Raw genomic sequence first — 11,631 nt, forward strand, 5'->3', positions numbered from 1 at the left:
CAGGTTATAGACAAGAAGTGCTGAACTCTCCATTCAGAACCCAGACCTACCTACAGGTTATAGACAAGAAGTGCTGAACTCTCCTTTCAGAACGCAGTCCTAACTACAGGTTATAGACAAGAAGTGCTGAATTCTCCATTCAGAACACAGTCCTACCTACAGGTTATAGACAAGAGTAGAAGTGCTGAGCTTTCCATTCAGAACCCAGTCCTACCTACAGGTTATAGACAAGAAGTGCTGAATTCTCCATTCAGAACCCAGTCCTACCTACAGGTTATAGACAAGAAGTGCTGAATTCTCCATTCAGAACCCAGTCCTACCTACAGGTTATAGACAAGAAGTGCTGAACTCTCCATTCAGAACCCAGTCCTACCTACAGGTTATAGTCAAGAAGTGCGGAACTCTCCATTCAGAACCCAGTCCTACCTACAGGTTATAGACAAGAAGTGCTGACCTCTCCATTCAGAACCCAGTCCTACCTACAGGTTATAGACAAGAAGTGCTGAACTCTCCATTCAGAACCCAGTCCTACCTACAGGTTATAGACAAGAAGTGCTGAACTCTCCATTCAGAACCCAGTCCTACCTACAGGTTATAGACAAGAAGTGCTGAACTCTCCATTCAGAACCCAGTCCTACCTACAGGTTATAGACAAGAAGTGCGGAACTCTCCATTCAGAACCCAGTCCTACCTACAGGTTATAGACAAGAAGTGCTGAACTCTCCATTCAGAACCCAGTCCTACCTACAGGTTATAGACAAGAAGTGCTGAACTCTCCATTCAGAACCCAGTCCTACCTACAGGTTATAGACAAGAAGTGCTGAACTCTCCATTCAGAACCCAGTCCTACCTACAGGTTATAGACAAGAAGTGCTGAACTCTCCATTCAGAACCCAGTCCTACCTACAGGTTATAATCAAGAAGTGCTGAACTCTCCATTCAGAACCCAGTCCTACCTACAGGTTATAGTCAAGAAGTGCTGAACTCTCCATTCAGAACCCAGACCTACCTACCGGTTATAGACAAGAAGTTCTGAACTCTCCATTCAGAACCCAGTCCTACCTACAGGTTATAGACAAGAAGTGCGGAACTCTCCATTCAGAACCCAGTCCTACCTACAGGTTATAGACAAGAGGTGCTGAACTCTCCATTCAGAACCCATGTCTACCTACAGGATATAGACAAGAGTAGAAGTGCTGAATTCTCCATTCAGAACCCAGTCCTACCTACAGGTTATAGACAAGAAGTGCTGAACTCTCCATTCAGAACCCAGTCCTACCTACAGGTTATAGTCAAGAGTAGAAGTGCTGAACTCTCCATTCAGAACCCAGTCCTACCTACAGGTTATAGACAAGAAGTGCTGAACTCTCCATTCAGAACCCAGACCTACCTACAGGTTATAGACAAGAAGTGCTGAATTATCCATTCAGAACACAGTCCTACCTACAGGTTATAGACAAGAGTAGAAGTGCTGAGCTTTCCATTCAGAACCCAGTCCTACCTACAGGTTATAGACAAGAAGTGCTGAATTCTCCATTCAGAACCCAGTCCTACCTACAGGTTATATACAAGAGTAGAAGTGCTGAGCTCTCCATTCAGAACCCAGTCCTACCTACAGGTTATATACAAGAGTAGAAGTGCTGAGCTCTCCATTCAGAACCCAGTCCTACCTACAGGTTATAGACAAGAAGTGCTGAATTCTCAATTCAGAACCCAGACCTACCTACAGGTTATAGTCAAGAGTAGAAGTGCTGAACTCTCCATTCAGAACCCAGTTCTACCTACAGGTTATAGACAAGAAGTGCTGAATTCTCCATTCAGAACCCAGTCCTACCTACAGGTTATAGACAAGAAGTGCTGAACTCTCCATTCAGAACCCAGTCCTACCTACAGGTTATAGTCAAGAGTAGAAGTGCTGTACTCTCCATTCAGAACCCAGTCCTACCTACAGGTTATAGTCAAGAGTAGCAGTGCTGAACTCTCCATTCAGAACCCAGTCCTACCTAGAGGTTATAGACAAGAAGTGCTGAACTCTCCATTCAGAACCCAGTCCTACCTACAGGTTATAGACAAGAAGTGCTGAATTCTCAATTCAGAACCCAGACCTACCTACAGGTTATAGTCAAGAGTAGAAGTGCTGAACTCTCCATTCAGAACCCAGTTCTACCTACAGGTTATAGACAAGAAGTGCTGAATTCTCCATTCAGAACCCAGTCCTACCTACAGGTTATAGACAAGAAGTGCTGAACTCTCCATTCAGAACCCAGTCCTACCTACAGGTTATAGTCAAGAGTAGAAGTGCTGTACTCTCCATTCAGAACCCAGTCCTACCTACAGGTTATAGTCAAGAGTAGCAGTGCTGAACTCTCCATTCAGGACCCAGTCCTACCTACAGGTTATAGACAAGAAGTGCTGAACTCTCCATTCAGAACCCAGTCCTACCTACAGGTTATAGACAAGAAGTGCTGAACTCTCCATTCAGAACCCAGTCCTACCTACAGGTTATAATCAAGAAGTGCTGAACTCTCCATTCAGAACCCAGTCCTACCTACTGGTTATAGACAAGAAGTTCTGAACTCTCCATTCAGAACCCAGTCCTACCTACAGGTTATAGACAAGAAGTGCGGAACTCTCCATTCAGAACCCAGTCCTACCTACAGGTTATAGACAAGAGGTGCTGAACTCTCCATTCAGAACCCATGCCTACCTACAGGATATAGACAAGAGTAGAAGTGCTGAATTCTCCATTCAGAACCCAGTCCTACCTACAGGTTATAGACAAGAAGTGCTGAACTCTCCATTCAGAACCCAGTCCTACCTACAGGTTATAGTCAAGAGTAGAAGTGCTGAACTCTCCATTCAGAACCCAGTCCTACCTACAGGTTATAGACAAGAAGTGCTGAACTCTCCATTCAGAACCCAGACCTACCTACAGGTTATAGACAAGAAGTGCTGAATTCTCCATTCAGAACACAGTCCTACCTACAGGTTATAGACAAGAGTAGAAGTGCTGAGCTTTCCATTCAGAACCCAGTCCTACCTACAGGTTATAGACAAGAAGTGCTGAATTCTCCATTCAGAACCCAGTCCTACCTACAGGTTATAGACAAGAAGTGCTGAATTCTCCATTCAGAACCCAGTCCTACCTACAGGTTATATACAAGAGTAGAAGTGCTGAGCTCTCCATTCAGAACCCAGTCCTACCTACAGGTTATAGACAAGAAGTGCTGAATTCTCAATTCAGAACCCAGACCTACCTACAGGTTATAGTCAAGAGTAGAAGTGCTGAACTCTCCATTCAGAACCCAGTTCTACCTACAGGTTATAGACAAGAAGTGCTGAATTCTCCATTCAGAACCCAGTCCTACCTACAGGTTATAGACAAGAAGTGCTGAATTCTCCATTCAGAACCCAGACCTACCTACAGGTTAAAGTCAAGAGTAGAAGTGCTGAACTCTCCATTCAGAACCCAGTCCTACCTACAGGTTATAGACAAGAAGTGCTGAACTCTCCATTCAGAACCCAGACCTACCTACAGGTTATAGACAAGAAGTGCTGAATTCTCCATTCAGAACACAGTCCTACCTACAGGTTATAGACAAGAGTAGAAGTGCTGAGCTTTCCATTCAGAACCCAGTCCTACCTACAGGTTATAGACAAGAAGTGCTGAATTCTCCATTCAGAACCCAGTCCTACCTACAGGTTATAGACAAGAAGTGCTGAATTCTCCATTCAGAACCCAGTCCTACCTACAGGTTATATACAAGAGTAGAAGTGCTGAGCTCTCCATTCAGAACCCAGTCCTACCTACAGGTTATAGACAAGAAGTGCTGAATTCTCAATTCAGAACCCAGACCTACCTACAGGTTATAGTCAAGAGTAGAAGTGCTGAACTCTCCATTCAGAACCCAGTTCTACCTACAGGTTATAGACAAGAAGTGCTGAATTCTCCATTCAGAACCCAGTCCTACCTACAGGTTATAGACAAGAAGTGCTGAATTCTCCATTCAGAACCCAGACCTACCTACAGGTTAAAGTCAAGAGTAGAAGTGCTGAACTCTCCATTCAGAACCCAGTTCTACCTACAGGTTATAGACAAGAAGTGCTGAACTCTCCATTCAGAACCCAGTCCTACCTACAGGTGATAGTCAAGAGTAGAAGTGCTGTACTCTCCATTCAGAACCCAGTCCTACCTACAGGTTATAGACAAGAAGTGCTGAACTCTCCATTCAGAACCCAGTCCTACCTACAGGTTATAGACAAGAAGTGCTGAACTCTCCATTCAGAACCTTGTCCTACCTACAGGTTATAGACAAGAAGTGCTGAACTCTCCATTCAGAACCCAGTCCTACCTACAGGTTATAGACAAGAAGTGCGGAACTCTCCATTCAGAACCCAGTCCTACCTACAGGTTATAGACAAGAAGTGCTGAACTCTCCATTCAGAACCCAGTCCTACCTACAGGTTATAGACAAGAAGTGCTGAACTCTCCATTCAGAACCCAGTCCTACCTACAGGTTATAGACAAGAAGTGCTGAACTCTCCATTCAGAACCCAGTCCTACCTACAGGTTATAGACAAGAAGTGCTGAACTCTCCATTCAGAACCCAGTCCTACCTACAGGTTATAGACAAGAAGTGCGGAACTCTCCATTCAGAACCCAGTCCTACCTACAGGTTATAGACAAGAAGTGCTGAACTCTCCATTCAGAACCCAGTCCTACCTACAGGTTATAGACAAGAAGTGCTGAACTCTCCATTCAGAACCCAGTCCCACTTACAGGTTATAGACAAGAAGTGCTGAACTCTCCATTCAGAACCCAGTCCTACCTACAGTTTATAGACAAGAAGTGCTGAACTCTCCATTCAGAACCCAGTCCTACCTACAGGTTATAGACAAGAAGTGCTGAACTCTCCATTCAGAACCCAGTCCTACCTACAGGTTATAGACAAGAAGTGCTGAACTCTCCATTCAGAACCCAGTCCTACCTACAGGTTATAGACAAGAAGTGCTGAACTCTCCATTCAGAACCCAGTCCTACCTACAGGTTATAGACAAGAAGTGCTGAACTCTCCATTCAGAACCCAGTCCTACCTACAGGTTATAGATAAGTGCTGAACTCTCCATTCAGAACCCAGTCCTACCTACAGGTTATAGACAAGAAGTGCTGAACTCTCCATTCAGAACCCAGTCCTACCTACAGGTTATAGACAAGAAGTGCTGAACTCTCCATTCAGAACCCAGACCTACCTACAGGTTATAGACAAGAAGTGCTGAACTCTCCATTCAGAACCCAGACCTACCTACAGGTTATAGACAAGAAGTGCTGAACTCTCCATTCAGAACCCAGTCCTACCTACAGGTTATAGACAAGAAGTGCTGAACTCTCCATTCAGAACCCAGTCCTACCTACAGGTTATAGACAAGAAGTGCTGAACTCTCCATTCAGAACCCAGTCCTACCTACAGGTTATAGACAAGAAGTGCTGAACTCTCCATTCAGAACCCAGTCCTACCTACAGGTTATAAGAAAGTGCTCTTTTAGTATTTCTCCAGTAGGTTTCCTCAAGGAGAAATATCCCACTTTTATGTAAAAGATAATAAAACAAAAACACTCTGTTAAATACTACAGTAACATCTGCAAAAACACAACAGTAATTGCTATAGTATATACTACTATTTTTCCTAAGACAGTATTTCTACTATAGTAAACTGTAAATACTGCAGTATTCTACAATAAACTACAGTGAATACTACAGTAAAGTCCACAACAACACTACATTGAGTTCCTACCACAGTATACCCTATAGTATTTCTTCCTGTGGGTTCTCATGCTCTCGGTTGAAGCTTTCGCCTCCTCTCCTTTCTCCTCTCCTCCCTCACTCTCTCTGTCACCGCTCTCCTCTTCTCTTCTCCCTTCCCTCTCCTATCTCTCTCTCCCTCTCTTTCACAGCTCTCTCTCTCTCTCAATTCAATTCAATTCAATTCAATTCAAGGGGTTTTATTGGCATGGGAAACATGTGTTAACATTGCCAAAGCAAGTGAGGTAGATAATATACAAAAGTGAAATAAACAATAAAAATTAACAGTAAACATTACACATACAGAAGTTTCAAAACAATAAAGACATTACACATGTCATAGTATATATATACAGTGTTGCAACGATGTACAAATGGTTAAGGGTACACAAGGGAAAATAAATAAGCATAAATATGGGTTGTATTTACAATGGTGTTTGTTCTTCACTGGTTGCCCTTTTCTTATGGCAACAGGTCACATATCTTGCTGCTGTGATGGCACACTGTGGAATTTCACCCAGGAGATATGGGAGTTTATCAAAATTGGATTTATTTTTGAATTATTTGTGGATCTCTCTCTCTCTTTCCCCCTCTCTCTCATAGCTCTCTTTTCTCTCTCGGTCAGCTCTCCTCTTCTCTATTTCCTTTCATCTCTCTCTCTTTCTCTCGGTCCCAGCTCTCCTCTCCTCTCCCTGTCATCTCTCCTCTCTTCCCTCTCTCTCCTATTCTCTCTCTCCTCTCTCCCCCCTCTCTCTCTCTCTCTCTCTCACAGCTCTCTCTTATCTCCTCTCCTCTCCCTGTCAGCTCTCCTCTGGAAAACCCAGACCTAGGAGATCACTCTCTCTCTGTCACAGCTCTCCTCTTCCCTTCTCTCTCCCCTTTCTCCGTCAGCTCTTCTCTCCTCTTCTCTCTCCTCTCCTCTCTCTGTTAGCTCATCTCTTCTTTTCTCTCATCTCCTAGCTCTGTCACAGCTCTCCTCTCCTCTTCTCTTCTCTGTCCTCTCCTCTTTCTCTCTGTCACAGCTCTCCTCTCCTCTCCTCTCTCTGTCACAACTCTCCTCTCCTCTTCTCTGTCACAGCTCTCCTCTTTCTCTCTGTCACAGCTCTCCTCTCCTCTCTATGTCACAGCCCTCCTCTCCTCTTTCTCTCTGTCACAGCTCTCCTCTCCTCTTCTCTCTCCTCTCCTCTTTCTCTCTGTCACAGCTCTCCTCACCTCTTCTCTCTCCTCTCCTCTTTCTCTCTGTCACAGCTCTCTTCTCTTCTTCTCTCTCCTCTTTCTCTCTGTCACAGCTCTCCTCTCCTCTTCTCTCTCCTCTCTCCTCTCCTCTTTCTCTCTGTCACAGCTCTCCTCTCCTCTTCTCTCTCCTCTCCTCTTTCTCTCTGTCACAGCTCTCCTCTCTCTGTTAGCTCATCTCCTCTCCTCTCTCTGTCAGATCTCCTCTTCTCTCTCTCCTCTCCTCCCTCTGTCAGATCTCCTCTTCTCTCTCACACACTTTATCCCTTCATCCATAAAAGTAAAATGCTGCAGGTTGGTTGGGAAAACAGCCTTGTCCTGTTTGTCAGAGGGGCTGTCGTAAATATGACAGGCTGTCTGCTGCGTGGAAGGCAGAGTGGGTGTGTGTCTCTGTGGTTGTGCTTGCACGTGTGTATGTTTGTGTGTGTGCACGCTTGTGTGTCTGGCTGTCGTAAATAATAGAGACCGGTGGTAGAAGACAGAATCTGTAGAGGCGAGAGGCATGGTGATAGAACTCATCATCGCCCAGGGAGTACATCTCACTACAGAACACCCAGACAGTACTTTTAGTATTTCCCAACGCCCTCTACTACCTCCTATAGTGTGTAGTCTTAACAAAACGTACATGTGTACTCAATATTCACTGGGTAATGAGGCCCTCTGTATGCCCCAAACACATACACAGCCAGACAATTAACCTTGTGCTTACATCCTCAGAAAATAGATCTTATCTGAGAGAAATGGCATAAAGAAAGGTGCTAAACTGGCAAGAAAGAGGACAGATCAGACTGTTGTGGTGAACAGCGGGTCAACTTATATTTAATAGCCTCCCATTGTCTCTGGCCAGGCCTGGATTGAAATCAGCACTATCAATTCAACAAACCAAGACACAGTGATTTGTTTCACAATGAACAGAGCCACTACAGTCCGCCCAGCTGGCTGTGTGTGTGTATGAACACAGCACCATTGGACTCCTATTTACAGTTTACTACAGTATAAATACCGTAGTAGGAACATTTTTGGGATATTCTATAGTAAATATTGACTGGCTTTCATCTGGCTGCCCACTCAAGAGAAATATTCAAAATGTAACTAGTACCTGTGTCACTCCCTGATCTGTTTCACCTGTCATTGTGATTGTCTCCACCCCCTCCAGGTGTCGCCCATCTTCCCCATTATCCCCTGTGTATTTATACTTGTGCTCTCTGTTTGTCCATTGCCAGTTCGCTTTGTTTGTCAAGTCAATCAGTGTTTTTGTTCTCAGCTCCTGCATTCCCCAGTCTCTCTCTTTTTCTTGCCCTCCTGGTTTTGACCCTTGTCTGTCCTGACTCTGAGCCCGCCTGCCTGCCGTCCAATACCGTTGCCCCACCTCTGGTTTACTGACCCCTGCCTGCCTTGACCTGGCGGATTATTAAACCGTTGTCAATTTGACGGGTCTGCATCTGGGTCTTACCTTGATTCCTGATAGCCTGTAACCTGGTTCAGGTTATCAGTCGACCTACCAGGATAGTTACAAACAACACAGGAATTATTATTGAATACATCTTTACTAATGCTGCAGACATTTGATGGAAAGCAGTATCCAAATCCATCGGCTGTAGTGATCACAATACAGTAGCCATATCTAGGACAACCACAGCTCCAAAGGCTGGGCCTAATATAGTATATAAGAGGTCATGCAAGATGTTTTCAGTGATTTCTATGTTGTTGGTGTAAAGAATATTTGTTGGTCTGTGGTGTTTAATGAGAAGAAACCAGACGCTGCACTTGACACATTTATGAAATTGCTTATCCCAGTTATTAATACACACACACCCATTAAGTAAATGACTGTAAAAACTGTTAAATCCCTGTGGATTGATGAGGAATTGAAAAATTGTATGGTTGAGAGGGATGAGGCTAAATAAATGGCAAATAGGTACGGCAGCACAACCAATTGACAAACGTACTGCAAATTGAGAAATCATGTGACTAAACTAAATAAAAAGATGAGGAAACAACAGTTTGAAACAAAGATGAATAATAGTACAGAGCTTTGGAGCACCTTAAATGACATTTTTGGGCAAAAAGGCAATCTCCGCTCCATCATTCATTGAATCCAATGGCTCATTCATCACAAAACCAACTGATATTGCAAATGATTTTCTCATAGGCAAGATTAGCAAATGTAGGCATGACATGCCAGTAACAAACACTGACGCTAGAGATTCAAGTATATCTGACCAAATTATGAAAGACAAGAGTTTTAATTTTGAATTCTGTGAAGTGAGTGTGGAAGAGGTGAAAAAAGTATTGTTGTCTATCAACATTGACAAGCCATGGCGGTCTGACAACTTGGATGAAAAATAATAATAGCGGACAATATTGCCACTCCTATTTGCCATATCTTCAATTTAAGTTTACTAGAAAGTGTGTGCCCTCAGGACTGGAGGGAAGAAAAAGTCAGAAAAAGTTGTCCTACCTAAGAATAGTAAAGCCCCCTTTACCGGCTCAAATAGTCAACCAATCAGCCTGTTACCAACCCTTAGTAAACTTTCAGAAAAAATGGTGTTTGACCAGATGCAATGCTATTTTTGTCAAGCGGAGCAGCACAGGGGAACCCAAGACTCAGACCAGGAAACGGGGTTGAATGAAGCATGCTATTTATTGTAACACAGGGAGAGATGAAGTGCAGATCCAGGGAAGCTCAGATGAGTTGTAGGAAACCAGATGTGGAAGCTGAGGTTGGAGTGAGCTGGGTTGGGACAGGGTTAACAGGTCTAGAGGGGAATCCAAGGGAGTGATGATGAGTTGTAGGAAACCAGATGTGGAAGCTGAGGTTGGAGTGAGCTGGGTTGGGACAGGGTAAATGGGTCCGGAGGGGAATCCAAGGGAGTGGTGGTGTGGTGAGTCCAGAACATGGTAGCAGGGTGATGAGATGTGGAACAGGAGACAGGAACCAGAGTCAGGTCCTACTGGCCCTGGTTTCTACCTTCTTAACAGCACTATCAACAAGGCAGGTCCTACTGGCCCTGGTTTCTACCTTCTTAACAGCACTATCAACAAGGCAGGTCCTACTGGCCCTGGTTTCTACCTTCTTAACAGCACTATCAACAAGGCAGGTCCTACTGGCCCTGGTTTCTACCTTCTTAACAGCACTATCAACAAGGCAGGTCCTACTGGCCCTGGTTTCTACCTTCTTAACAGCACTATCAACAAGGCAGGTCCTACTGGCCCTGGTTTCTACCTTCTTAACAGCACTATCAACAAGGCAGGTCCTACTGGCCCTGGTTTCTACCTTCTTAACATCACTATCAACAAGGCAGGTCCTACTGGCCTTGGTTTCTACCTTCTTAACAGCACTATCAACAAGGCAGGTCCTACTGGCCCTGGTTTCTGCCTTCTTAACAGCACTATCAACAAGGCATGTCATACTGGCCCTGGTTTCTACCTTCTTAACAGCACTATCAACAAGGCAGGTCCTACTGGCCCTGGTTTCTGCCTTCTTAACAGCACTATCAACAAGGCAGGTCCTACTGGCCCGGGTTTCTACCTTCTTAACAGCACTATCAACAAGGCAGGTCCTACTGGCCCTGGTTTCTACCTTCTTAACAGCACTATCAACAAGGCAGGTCCTACTGGCCCTGGTTTCTACCTTCTTAACTTTTATGGCTGCTCTCCCTGTACAGGGATCAACATCAGGGGAAATTTCAGAGTGACAAGTAATAGTACTCGATTAAACTCAAACTTTCATTAAAACACACGTGCAGGGTACTCAATTAAAGCTACACTCGTTGTGAATCTAGCCAACATGTCAGATTTTTAAAATGCTTTTCGGCGAAAGCATGAGAAGCTATTATCTGATAGCATGCAACCCTCCGAAATACACGAAGGGGACGTAAACAAAAGAATTAGCGTAGCCGGCGCTACACAAAACGCTGAAATAAAATATAAAACAGTCATTACCTTTGACAAGCTTCTTTGTTGGCACTCCTATATGTCCCCTAAACATCACAATTGGGTCTTTTTTTCGATTAAATCGGGCCATGTATACCCAAAATGTCCATTTATGAAGACCGTCTGATCCAGGAAAAAACTCTGTTTCAAAACGCAACGTCATTTTTTTAAATTAAAAAAGTTGCCTATAAACTTTGACAAAACACTTCAAACTACTTTTGTAATCCAACTTATATTGGTATTACAAAAGGTATTAGTAAAAAAGGTATTAGTAAACGTTAATAATTGATCAAATTGATCACGGAGCGATCTGTATTCAATTTTACATTTACATTTAAGTCATTTAGCAGACGCTCTTATCCAGAGCGACTTACAAATTGGTGAATTCACCTTCTGACATCCAGTGGAACAGCCACTTTACAATAGTGCATCTAAATCATTAAGGAGGGGGGTGGTGAGAAGCATTACTTATCCTATCCTAGGTATTCCTTGAAGAGGTGGGGTTTCAGGTGTCTCCGGAAGGTGGTGATTGACTCCGCTGTCCTGGCGTCGTGAGGGAGTTTGTTCCACCATTGGGGGGCCAGAGCAGCGAACAGTTTTGACTGGGCTGAGCGGGAACTGTACTTCCTCAATGGTAGGGAAGCGAGCAGGCCAGAGGTGGA

This window comes from Oncorhynchus masou, chromosome 24 (assembly GCF_036934945.1).
Source record: "Oncorhynchus masou masou isolate Uvic2021 chromosome 24, UVic_Omas_1.1, whole genome shotgun sequence".
Taxonomy (NCBI): Eukaryota; Metazoa; Chordata; class Actinopteri; order Salmoniformes; family Salmonidae; genus Oncorhynchus; species Oncorhynchus masou.